Genomic DNA, 13,040 nt, shown 5'->3' on the forward strand with positions numbered 1-13,040 from the left:
GTCTTTAGTTTTTGCAGATATCCTTAAATAGCATGAGTGTCTCCAATTCTGGGAGAAGGTCATACTGCATGACAATTAAAGTCCTGTTCATGATCTGCTGTGCCTTGGCAAATGCAATTGACCTTCTTGGAGAGGTGAAAATTGCCTTCTGTCTCACCTAGGGTCAGGCTAAACTATTCAAATTTACAACAAAACAATCCCTTTCCTCCTTTTAATTTGTAAGGTGGGCTTTAGCCCCCTGACCCTACTTTGGGACAAATGTATTGCCAATGGGAAAAATAGAACATTAATACTTTTTAGTGTCTTTTTCAGCCAGTCACAATGGCCTGTCTAACTACATTTTCTGTCCTTAGTTGCGGAGGAGGGGAAGACTTCGTTATGCACTGACATCTGGCAGTCTGCCGACTGTTCGGTACATTTCATTTCAATTGCTGCTTTCTCTTACTTTCTGAATAAACTCTTTTTAACCAAGTCTTGCTTGAACACATTGTAGTTGGCCCTAGGTGGCACTTTTAAGCCCTAAGGACTACTTTAAGGAGATTGATACATGAAAGGATGTTCCAAGTCACTCCAAAAATGTACTAGCAAGTTAAGGAGTTGTGAAACACGCCTAGTAGGAATGGTGATTTGGTCTGAAAATATTTTAGTCTGTGTTTTAGGTCAGGACTCTTCTGATTTCAAGGGATGATGGGTAAGAGAATAAAAAAAGTATGTTGCCTTTCTTGAACCACTTAAGGAAAAAAAATATAGACTGTCTTTTAACACTTGCAAAGTGAAGTCACTGCACATGAATCTACCTTATTTGGCTGGCATTTCTTGTTTATTTGGCTGCTGCTGCTGTTTTTGTCACTGTTCCATTTTCCAATTGCTTTTTCTGATCTTTGCATGACCATGGTGTTCTTACATTTTTGTATTACACCTCTGTAATAGTGGAAAAGGGTGACATAGCCTTTTGGCAATACTTTCTCAATAAAATCCTAAATTTTGTTGTTAGAAAATTGGAGGGTTTCCTGTTGTTTGTTTGGGGTTTTTTTGTTTGTTTGTTCATTTTCCCACTCTGTCACTTTTCTGTTGCCTACTAAATCACAAAGTGAAAAATAGGTCCTTTAAAAATGCAAGAATAAGCTGGAACATTTTTTAACAATTCCAGAAGGACCTAGAAGTTGGATAGATATGCATGGTATCCAAAATTATGAAAGCAGAAATAAAGTTTAAGATTAAAATATCAGATCTTCCATGGAAACAGCATGGGTGTTTTTAAAATTGAGACATGATTTCAAAATCAAGACATAAAAATTTTGCTAGCCACATCCATGCCTTTATTAGTGGGCAGACTCTTTTAGCATGCCTCGTGTATTGTCCAATTACTGTGTTAAACCCTTTACATTAGATGATATCTTAGAGCTTAATTTGTGGAAATGAAAACTTGGTCCACATAAAAATAAATAGTTTTACTAAAGTAAACTATAGGTTTGAACATGAATATGCATTTTGCTTTGTGCTCATGATTCTCAGAGTAGCCACACACACATTTTTCATATTCAGAGGTTCAGTGGATATTTGTATGGATGCTTTAAGAATGTGTAAATATCATCCCACAGTCACTGAATCAAAATTTCAGAAAATGATGCATATGCTATTTAGCATTTAGCAAAATGTCACCTGATAATGATATCCTAACTTCATTGCTCAAAGAAGAAATTCCTTTGTGTAAATATAGCTCTGCAATTGTTGGAGTTTCCTAAGAAATACTTGAGATACTCTGAATCTATAAAAATTAATTAGGAATTATTTGCTTTTTAATTCCATTTTGTGGTTGCTGCTTATATAGTTTTCTTTCTAAAGGACCTGTGCTATGTCCAGTGCTGTTAGTCTAATATTTTCCAACAGGACAGTATATATTCAGAGTTTGAAAAGGCAAATAAACATTGCAAAATGTTCGTTCAAAGCTGTGTGTTTGTGTGTCAATTAACTGTCTGTGTTTGCAATGAAAAATTTGGTCAGATTTTAACATTTATGGAGCTACAAAGCAGAACTAACAACAATTTAAATCAAGCCTGTGCCTATAGTTTAAGAGCAGTTGTAGGTAGAAAAACACTTTTACATTGGGACCTCTGACCTCTCCCAAATGGAATTGAGGCAAAAGGCAGAAACACTGGCATGCACTAAAAAAATGGTTTGATTTCTAGGCAGATTTAGTCAGTTTTTTTTATACCTGAAAAAAAACCCCGTTTTCAACAATCCCAAATGGTATACTACATAGGACAGAGGGTGTTAATAACAGTTATTCAAAATCTACTCAAAATGAAATCCCAGGCTGGGCATGATTCAGGCATCACAGATTTGAGCACTTAGCTACAAATCCATCAGCAAAAATAATCAGGTCTGTTTAGAAGGGGAATGTCAAGATCTAATTTTCTGATGGTATTATGCCAGCTTACCACAGTGTAGTCACAAGCACAGTGCATAAACCTACTGTTTCCTTGAACAAGGCCAATATCTTGACAGGAGATGTCCATTCTCCATTTGGAAGTAATTTTATAAATTCTGTGAGCGCTATTTTATTACAGTAGTTTAGTTTAGAAAATGTCACCTTCATCTTGCAAGCATAGGTACTCCTCATGTATACATGCCTCATCAGTTTTTATTGATATTATACAGCTTATAATACTTATGAATACAGAAGATACTGAATGCCTCACATGTCTAGTCTACAGTACTTCCTTCTCACTCTAAGTACAGTCCTTAAAAACATCTGGATTTCTAAAGGATCGCTGTTACTCATGCGTTAGTATCCATTTTCAAAAGTGATTTAAGTGTCAAAAGCTAAATAAGGAAACTTTATGAATCGAAAAATTTCGTTTGCTGATGTGTAGGTTTCCATTCAAACCATGGTCTTATAAGATGCAGGAGGAGATAAGTGCCTGTGTGCCACTTTTTCAGAAATTTCTGTGCACTGAAAAGGTGGCTTCTGGAGATGACTGCCTTGGCCAGTGCAACTTGTGAGGCCTGCTGAGGTTAAGGAGGAGCTTCCAGGTAACATGAGATCATCAGCCTCTTTTCTTTTTCATCAGCGCAGGCTGAATAGACTTCCTGAAATATTGCTATATCTTCAGGTATCTCTCATTCTTGTCCCAAAAATGCTGATGCCTGAGATGTGTGAGATATTGGTTTTGAGCAATCTACTTGATGCAGACATATATGCCTTAAATCCTCCTTAAACACCTGTACCTGTCAGAATTAATTTTACTCAGTGTGACTATTTCAATGGTTTTGTAAATCCAATCTGATAACCTTAGGACTTTTTTTTTTTTTTTTTTTTTTTTTTTTTTTTTTTTTTTTTTTTTTTTTTTTTTTTTTTTTTTATGTCCATTACACAGGAATAGGAAAAACCCAGTTCCTTTTGGACACTAGACACACTTTATTGATTGAAGTGACTGGCTGAGGTCCTGCAGATGAACTTCTACACATCAAAAGTTAAGAACCTCCTGTAGGAACTTTAGTCTCCTTGAAGTCAGCTGGATTTAGATTCTGATGGTGAAATCTTAAGCCATCAAAAATGACCTCTGAAGTAAAAAAGCCTATTGACATTTCTGACACCAGGTTTTGAGTCTAGGAGCCCCGTGATGCACCTGTATCATAGATCAAGGTGTGGGTACAGATCATGTTACTGTAACTTTCTAATTTTACTGGCAGCAGTGTGTTGGTAGCAGTGTGCCTGGAATATACTGTGGGCTACAAAATCCATCTGCAAAGCTGGGGTAAATATTACATGTCAGTCTGCCCTGAACTCTGTACTGCTTTAGCTAGGCCAGCTATCTTGAGGAAATAGTCAACAATCCCTTCAACAGCTGCCTTTCCCACACTCTTGTAGTAGAAATTCTGGAATGAGAGATGAGAGACAGTGTATTCGTCTCCTGTATGAGTGTATGGTATTTTATATTTCATCAGTTTATTTGAAGTGCTACAGAACTTATGGACAGAAGGGAAAAGCATCGTATTTTTTCTCAAAAAAGCTTAGGTTTGTAAGGGTTGCAAATCTATGTGCATCAATTGACACTCGGGGTCTTAGACCTCAAAGGGTGTAGTAACCCTTCTGATTGAAGGTCACTGAGAAGAGATCTGTAATGCACTTTTAAAATTGCCTGAAGTCCAGAGGCAACTTTGATTTTCCAGTGTTCTGAATTTGATGTAGGCACTGTACTAATTGCTCTGATCCTCTGTGAAACGTAACACTCAGGTATCCATGTCAATATTTCTGGATCATTAGGTGACATTGACACTTCTAGTCTTAGGATATCACTAAAATTAGAGACCTTTAACTTTAGCTCAGTTCTTTTTGCCTTGAGGAAACCAAGGTATTTACTTAATAAGTCCCTGCTGGAAGGTACTTAAGATCTTTGCCCCCTTCCTTCGGCAGTTGTCTCTGCAGCCTATGATTGACATGTGCCTTTCTGTCTCCTGTTTTGGGTCTTCATTAATACTTATGCATTTGCTTGGGACTTTTTCAAACTTCTCTGCTTGCTTATTGGGATTCTCAGATCCCAAGAGTGTCCTGAAACCCTTAGTTCCCAAAAGACCTATGTGCTTGCTTTGTCGGCAACTTGAACTTCTGTTTTTAACCCTCAATTTAGGCCACATGGAAAGCTATTATAAGATGCATTTCTGACTGCTCTGCCTGCTCAGCACTTGTCAAGTGACATTGCAAGAGGAATAGGTGAAAGCTGCTGTACACACCATCTCTGTGGCATACATATCCCAAATCACAAGGTGCAGTATGGGTACACCTCTCTAGAGTCCCAGCCAAAACTTGAGGAAGCTCTGGTAGGTGGATAAGAGAAACAAATGATAAAATTTCACCTCATGGTAATGGTCAATATAGTAGAAATTTTATTTATGAAGGATGCATCTGAAAAAATGGGGAAGTGTAAATTACTTTTCGAATATTTTTGTTACATGAAAAGGATTTTATTTATAGCATAATGTTTCTTGCTTTACTTGGCCCAGTTTTTAAAATATTAGAAGTTAATTTTTTTGTTTTAACTCAAAAAATTTGAAGTTTCATTGATTTGCACTACTGACTGAGAAATTTAAAATAGTACTCTGGGAAAAAGGAAATACAGAAATGAATATCACTTACAGATTTTCCCTTCATTTGTATTACTTATAATCCAAAATTTTGGCAGTTATTGAGTCTGTAGGTCCTCCATCATCATCATCATCATGGAAAATCCTCTTCCATCAATAATATTTGACCAGGAAGTTTCAACGTTTTCTTTCATATATGGAATGAGCCACACAGCACAGTACAGTACAGTTTGTCACTGTATGAGTAGATTACTGCAGAGTGCTCTTCCTTATGGCCAGTTATTATAACAGCTTGCTGTAGCAATTTGCTGTCATGCTATAGTGGCATAACAGGGACAGTAGAGAGGTGTGCAACTCTCTCTGCCTAGAACTATTTGTCCATCAAGCAGCAAGAAGGTTGGATAGAGGTGTACCAAGGGATTATCTTCAGAATACCTGTTAAGGGAATTGTGACTAAGAATGTGTAGACACAGGAGTACCAGATAGCTGTCATGCTTGCTAAAAATATTCTTCTTATTGTCAGCTTGCACAATGGTTTAATTCCCCATACAAGTCTGGGTGACATATTTGCTACCCAAGTGAATAAAGTGACAAATACTACCAGGGCTAGTAATAAATGAATTTGCCTTTTCGACGGTAATCTTTCATGCCAGCTCATATGCTAGTGCTTAAGGCAAACTATTTAAAACACACTTCACCTAGTTTGAACCTGGCAACCACATACAAGCAAGAAAAATGAATCCCAAGCTTTTCTTTATGACATATGTCTCTCTTTCACTCATCTAAAAGCCATTTAATAGGCCTTGTAATCAGAAATAAGAGCAATTTTATGCAATAGATCAGCATTCTAAACAATAATTCATCCAAAAGCGATGAAATGGTAGTGTGTATATTTATGTCTCATTCAAAGAGGAAATTTTTATGATTTTTATATATATGTGTGTGTTTGCATGTGTCTGTGTGCTGGCCTGGTATGTCTTTATATTTGAATATAGATATATTTGATATAGTAGTTTATTATAAATGATTTTCTATACACTGTAATGACTCCTAGAACAACAAAATTATCTTCTGCAATCCACTGAACTTTACAGACAAGTGAAAGTCAGGTTTTGTTAAATTAACACTGCTGAGTGGATTGAAATATCTAAAAGACATCTGCTTGGGGTCCTGAGGTAGAGGAAATTAGTGCCACTTCAGTGGAGTCCCCACCTGAATTCTATCAGCTGAAGTTATGGTGCAAGGAATTTAAAATTAAGACAATTCTCTGTGCTTTGAAAAACAGAATAACATGACAAAACTGAAATGCCTTATTTGTTAAGTCATAGTGTGAATGACTGGAAAATAGAATAGGTTGCTCTCAAGAGGTTGTAGTGTGACCCGATGTGCGAAGAGCATCGCAGGTCTCAACTTTTGCTTGAAAAATAGAGCTGATGAAGGAGTAGTTACATCAAAAGAAGAATAATTTTGGTAGCATAGAGCTGTCAAAGCTGTCAAAAAGTGTTTATTTTTTCTGTAGTACTTCAGGGCTAAAAGGTATAATGAAAGCTTTGTGAGATTTTCAATGCCTAGAGCAAATTTGAAAATTGCATTGGGTTATGAAATTACTTTATCCAATATACTGATCTATTCAGGTAGGTCAGATGAGGTACAATGAACATTTTTGTTACCTGGGCTTTTGTTTGGATGCAATGTCTTGACTCAAGCCCATCTTCAACGAACAAAGAACCCTAGAAATTTGTCACTAAACAGGTACCTTATGTCTCTTGACAATCAGAAAAAGAAAAAAGAATCGGGAAATAGAAACAAGGAAACAAATCTCACTATCTTCATAGAATTTTTTCATAATTAATAATTTAACAGTGTTTGTCTTAGTTCTTTTTCCTGATTCTTCTTTATTTCCATTCAGTATTTTATTATTCATTGTATTCAAGTTTCCTCTTCACTGCTCATTGTGCAGCCAGATCTTTCCTCCACATACTCCTGTTTCCTCAAGTGTTTATTTTGCTTTCAAAGCTCTTATTCCACTTCACACTATTCTTGAAAGCAGGTAGTCACTGCCCACTAGATGATGCTGCTACTGATAATCAGAGGGTAAAAGTCATCCATATAGTATTTGCTCACCCTGTTATGGCATGCACATCTGATGCTATGAGTATGAGGATTTAACCATCTTCACAAAAGACAGAGGGATGAAAAAGAGAACAAAAACTAAGTTTTGTTTTATTAGCCAGTGATCATTAAGAATTCATCTTAAGCTTAATAATAGTTTCCCAGTTGATGATTGTGTGGAAAATCCCCCCCGAAAATGGAACAATCATGTTTCCTGCAGAATGCCAAGCATTTTATATGACAATGTGAATCAAGCATTTGGGGTGCTAAGAGAATACAAATTAAAATTCACTCAGCCATTATGCTGTCTATTTCATACCAAAAGGTCTAGAGAGTCTTAAAGAAAATTACTAAATTACTTTTTTATTTCAAGATTCTGTGGAAAGACTTTACAATTGAAATATAGTCTTGATGTTCCACCAAAGTGCATGTGCAAAGTAAGGCTGAATAAACTCTTCCATTTAATATTTCACAAACTTGGAAACAACTGCTCCTTACAGAATTGCAAAAGACATTGAGAATCCACAGAGCATGAACAGCCTAACTGTCCAACACTACTTAACATCAGGCCTCCTATCACTCCCCACTGACTGTTTATAGAATACAGGTTCCTCATTTTCCGTGCTTCTAATTGTCTGAAATTAACAATGTGAATATTCCCTTCTCCTTCCTTTTCTCTTCACCTGATTTTGCTAAGATCATGATAAAAAATGAATTAATTAGAAGCACAGTCTTTGGATGATTGCACATAGGATTTCATATGCAAAATAAATTGCTTTGTGAATTGTAACGTAAACTATGAAGCTCTCTTATTTCAGGTGTGCATTATACAGGACAGGGTGTACAGAGCTGCATTAAAAAATATTTTCCCTGTAAAGAAGGTGATTCAGTCTTGCATGTGGCCAGTGTGTAATAAGCAATGTGAAAATGTATCAAGTCTGAGGATTGACCTGCCACTTCTCAGAGTGGTTTAATAGTAGCGAGACAATTTCTCCAGACATGCTTTGTAAAACAAAAGGTTTTAATAACGACAAAACCAATAAACATCATAGAGCAAAAGAAATATGATTGAACACAGTGCAGAGAACAATATTACATTGGCTCCAAAAAGCGATGGAGCCCCTCTGTGCAGTCTTTTTAGCCCTTGATGGTTTAGGTGGGCTATTTGACATCTTGCCCAATGAAATTGGCAACAGGCTTTGAGGTACAATTCCTAAGCCAAATCAGTATTCCTGCTGGCACTGGGGCAATTACAACGAGAAGGCTATGGAAAATTCTAGTTTAACTTCCTTACATGTTCAAAGGTAAACTGAAACTTTTTTCCTTATATAGAAACACCTGCTCGGGTGTGGGAGTGCATTACAAGAGGGTACATATCTACTGCTTCAAAGAGAAAATACATGTAAATTGCAATGCACTGCTTTATTTCTCTCAAAAATTATGTGTTAGTTACTGATTGCTCATTCTGTTCCTTAATAGTGCTTTATTTTAAAAGAATGAAATCAGTGAAGTGAGAGGCTTAAGGTACAGAGGACTGCAAAGTAAAATCTGTAGGACATGATCCACTAGTTTGAAACTGCCTTGAGTTAGATTATTGCCTCTGAATAGAGTACCAAACAGTTTACTGACTCAGTGAGAAATGTAATATATGCTTAGATCTTGTTTCACAGGAAATGATAGAAATGATTATAAAGCAGACTTTCTCAAGTCTTGGTAGAATCTCAGAAACTCTTATTATAGGAAATTCCAACTTCATAGCATCCTCAGCTCTTGCACTATGTTCCTGAGTTCCCATTATTGCTTTTGTCAAACCGTTAAATATGAAATAACAAAATGCCATGTAGCCATATTTGTAATGAATAACATGGGCAAAACAGTCATGAACAACTGCTGTTTTATAAAAGTTCTTTTTGATGTATCTATAATCTTTTTTCTATTTTTGCCCATTGAACTGTTTGCAACCAACAGAGTGGAAAATAAATTTCCGAGAGCTAAGATTCAGAAAAAGAATCTGTAAGGCTTCTATAAAGTTGATAAACTTGGAAACAACATTATTTTCAAAAATGTTCTAGACTCATTGAAGATGATGAAATTCCTAGGTTTGTTTGCCAGAGAGTAAACTTTTTTGAGAAACTCATTTTAATTTAGATGCTCAGCCTGGTCTCTGAGAAGGTAGCACATCAAAATTATACAAACATATCACTGTTCCTGATTTGGAGTGGAATTCGCTTCTTTAGTCAAGCCAGTATGCTTGCAGCAGCAATCTTCCTTCATACATTTTCTGCATGAGAAATGGTTTATTCTGATCTGTTGTTCTTCAATTTCCATTTATAACTGTCACTGTATAATCTAGGTAAGGAAATTCTCTGATAGAATTCTTTGTGGTATTTAAAGATTTTATAGTTGTCAGTTTTAATCTTTTCCACCTGTTTTATTTCTATGCAATGAGGAAGAAGGTAATTTTTTTATTGTGATTTCTTTCCTTCTAATTAGAGGATTTGTAAATTTTCAGTCTCACAGTGTTCAAACTGAAGTTTTCTTGGTAAAGGCTTGTTGTGGTTTGGAAACGAACCAAGTGAGAGGCTCTAAGTCAGAAATAAAATTTAATTAGAAGAAAGGAAAATAAAATAAAATAAAATAAAATAAAATAAAATAAAATAAATGCAAGAATACAAAAAGAAAAACCACTGACAGAGTCTCTAAGTCAGAAATAAAATTTAATTAGAAGAAAGGAAAATAAAATAAAATAAAATAAAATAAAATAAATGCAAGAATACAAAAAGAAAAACCACTGACAGAGTCAGAATACAACCTGATCAGGGTGATGGAAGCAGTCCAGGTGAGGTGGTCTTCCTGAAGCAGTGATCTCATAGAATGGTCTGGTAGCTCTAGTCCTCTGGGAATCCAGTAGATGAAGACTGCTTCTACTGTCCCAAATCCCAGCTTATATCCAGGTGAGAATGCTTGGCTCCTCCCCATGGGCGGAGCATCTCACAATGGGATGATGAGTCATAGAGGAGGTCCTTGATGGCCCATTAAAGAGAGATAATATCTCTGAGGCAATGATAGGCCATTAACTGAAAATGGTGACAGAATACATCCTAAACTACAACCCAGGACAAGGCTCTGACTAGTTACACTCACCTGTCTTTACTGTCAAAAACTGTGACAGAGAAACTTGGCTGCATAGGAAAATGGCTGTTTTCTTGTAAAGAAAAGAACAATATTTCTCAAAGTTTTTAAGGAAAAAAAGTATTTTTCCCCCCTAAAGCTAGTTCATTAAATTGGTAAAAATATAGAAAAGAATGTTGTAAGTATCTGCCACCACAAATACCTTTTTGTCCACATTGTGTGAGTTGCAGATCAATAAACTTTGCTATTAAATGTGAGCAACACTTTTATCTGGTTGTCTAGGCTAGAAATTTCTAGGAAGCAATTTATCCCAAGTATCTTAACAATCAGATTATTCTCCTTTTGGAATTACCCCTCTCCTTTCTGTGGACTGGAGAGGAAAAAGGCTAATCCAGTCACCTGGATTTTCAGTTGTATGAACTAGGTGGAAATAACTCCTACTAAATACGCTTCATAATGAGAGGGAAGAAGAAAAAATCATCCTGGGGAATGTGGTTGCTTTAATAATTCTGTTGGAGATGTCATTGTTCCTACGATCCATGATTATCACAGGTTTTCTCAATGAACAAGAAATGAACTGAGAAAGGTTATTCAATAGGAATAATGCAATTATACAAAGGACACTGTGCACCAATAAAAAGAGGTGTTATTCTACATGTACAAATATTTTTCCTTTACACAAGACAGTGATAATGAAAAAGAGATTTGCAGTTAAGCAAAAATGTCATTTACACCCACATTAAATCTCCCTCATATTTCCACAGCAATGTAAAGGCTCTTAGTGCAAATGAGAAGTCAGCTCCCAAGAGCTTTTCATCTGATGATTTTGGAGTGATTCATGCTGCACTGCTACTACTTCCATTAACCATAAGAAGACAGAATGAACTGTGGGAGATGGATAATTTTGTAAATCAGGACATAGATACTGAGTGGTGGGCATCTGAAAACTCAAGTGAGTGTTTGCATGATAATCCAAAGTAGCAGAAGACATCAGTGATGATATGGCATTAGCAGGTCAAATTTATACCTACCAGACTGATCAACTATGGAAAAAAGACAGGAAAATATTTCCTAATAAGTGAGAAGTAGACTGAAATCGTATTGGTCTTTCTGCAATGCTTCTTAAATTATTCAAATCTTTGAAAGTGTATATTTTACACATGAGATTTGAAGCACTGTTGATGTTACATGTCAAGTTGTGTAAAAATTGTGTTGCATGGAGTGTTTTGCCTGAAATTTTCTATACCACGAAGCTTGGAGCAAAGAAAGCTATGATGTGGTAGTTCCATTTGGGAAGAAGATGAGGTAGAGCTGAAGGCCTGAGCAAAGCCTGGACAAGAAAATTTTCTGGAGGGACAGAGCAGATTTCAACAGGACAGCCAGATGCTGGGAATTCTGTATCTTTGAGGGTTACTAAGTCACTTGCAGCAGGTTTTTCACTTCTCTATCATTAAGTGCCTGGTCCATATCCATGTGAGTACCATTATGGAGGAAACTACAAACTTACCTTGTACCTGTATGAAACCCCCATATTCATACACTTTTTTTTATTTCTAATGCTCTAAAATCCACCAGTTTATCTGAGAAACCATATTAGATGTATGAGTGCAAAGTAGGACTGATAATATAGTTTTAAGATATCCTGGTTTCATCCAGGTTTTCATGACACAGCGGCTGCTATAGAAATGAGGGGTCTCTTTGGGCTGAAAGAGTCTGTCATTTTTCATATTACAGTAGTTTTCCTCAGATATGAAGGAAGCAAGGCTATTTTATTGAACATTCATTTTATTGTAAATTTTTTGTTGTTGTTTAGTTTCTGTTGGCTTTGTTTCTTTGTTTGCTCACTTGATTTTCTTGTTCATTTGTTTTTGAGTTGTGTTTTTTAAAATTTCTCCAGGCATCCTAGAAGCTATACAACTAGATAACAGCTGTTTATTGAAAACAGAAATATACCTCCACCAAAGTGTTTAGGAAGGAGATGGAGTTCTTGGAAGTCAGACACAATAGACCTTTAATCTGTAAAAAATAAAACCAAGGAAATTTAATGATCATACATCTTTACTAATGCAGAGATAAGATGAGTTCTAAAGTGTTGCAAAAGTGGGTCTTTTTCTGGACCTTCAGATTAACAAATTCGTCCAATCTGAAAGCCTGAAGCACATGAAATGTAATGTATTCCTGCACACTCTTCCATGCAGTAGGTAGATGCTTGCAAGGTTTTAAGGACCTAGACTAATTTTCTGAGCTTTGTTTAAAGGAAGAAAGAGAGTTTCTCAGAGAATAAACATTAATTGATTAATTAAAAGGGCTTGCCCATTAATTATGGAATATTTGTATGTAATTCTCTCTTCCTCTATAGGAGGTTGCATGCGTTGTATAAATAACCATGCAGCACAGACAGGTATCTCATTTTCCAATAACACATGTGGCATAATGAAAAGAGGTCTTTATAATCAATCTTTTTCACTGACTTAAAGAATATTTAATTTTAAGTGCAAAATGGAATAGCTCCTGCTGGGTGGTTTGGCAATAATTCACAGAAGACAGTACACTGCATTGGAGTCTGGTCCACTTTGCTTACTCAAGGAAGGGCAGCCTTGTCTTGCACTGAACCAAGGAGAGCAGAAGCATAAGCATGAGCTCTCTATGCCACAGATCAGTGCCCTAATTTTGTCTGAAGTGAGAAGGATTCCCTGATAAATATGGTG

At 36.1% G+C, this 13,040-nt stretch overlaps 1 long non-coding RNA gene across 1 annotated transcript in view; it reads left to right on the plus strand.

The window, feature by feature from the left end:
• Window positions 1-3,302: 3,302 nt before the first annotated feature.
• The window catches only part of LOC136358398 (uncharacterized), a 266,232-nt gene continuing 256,494 nt past the window's right edge, over window positions 3,303-13,040 (plus strand). The window contains exon 1 of the long non-coding RNA XR_010743081.1: window positions 3,303-3,367. This is a non-coding gene — a long non-coding RNA (uncharacterized lncRNA). The remainder of the gene's footprint in view (window positions 3,368-13,040) is intronic.

Source organism: Sylvia atricapilla, chromosome 3 (genome assembly GCF_009819655.1).
Source record: "Sylvia atricapilla isolate bSylAtr1 chromosome 3, bSylAtr1.pri, whole genome shotgun sequence".
Lineage (NCBI taxonomy): Eukaryota > Metazoa > Chordata > Aves > Passeriformes > Sylviidae > Sylvia > Sylvia atricapilla.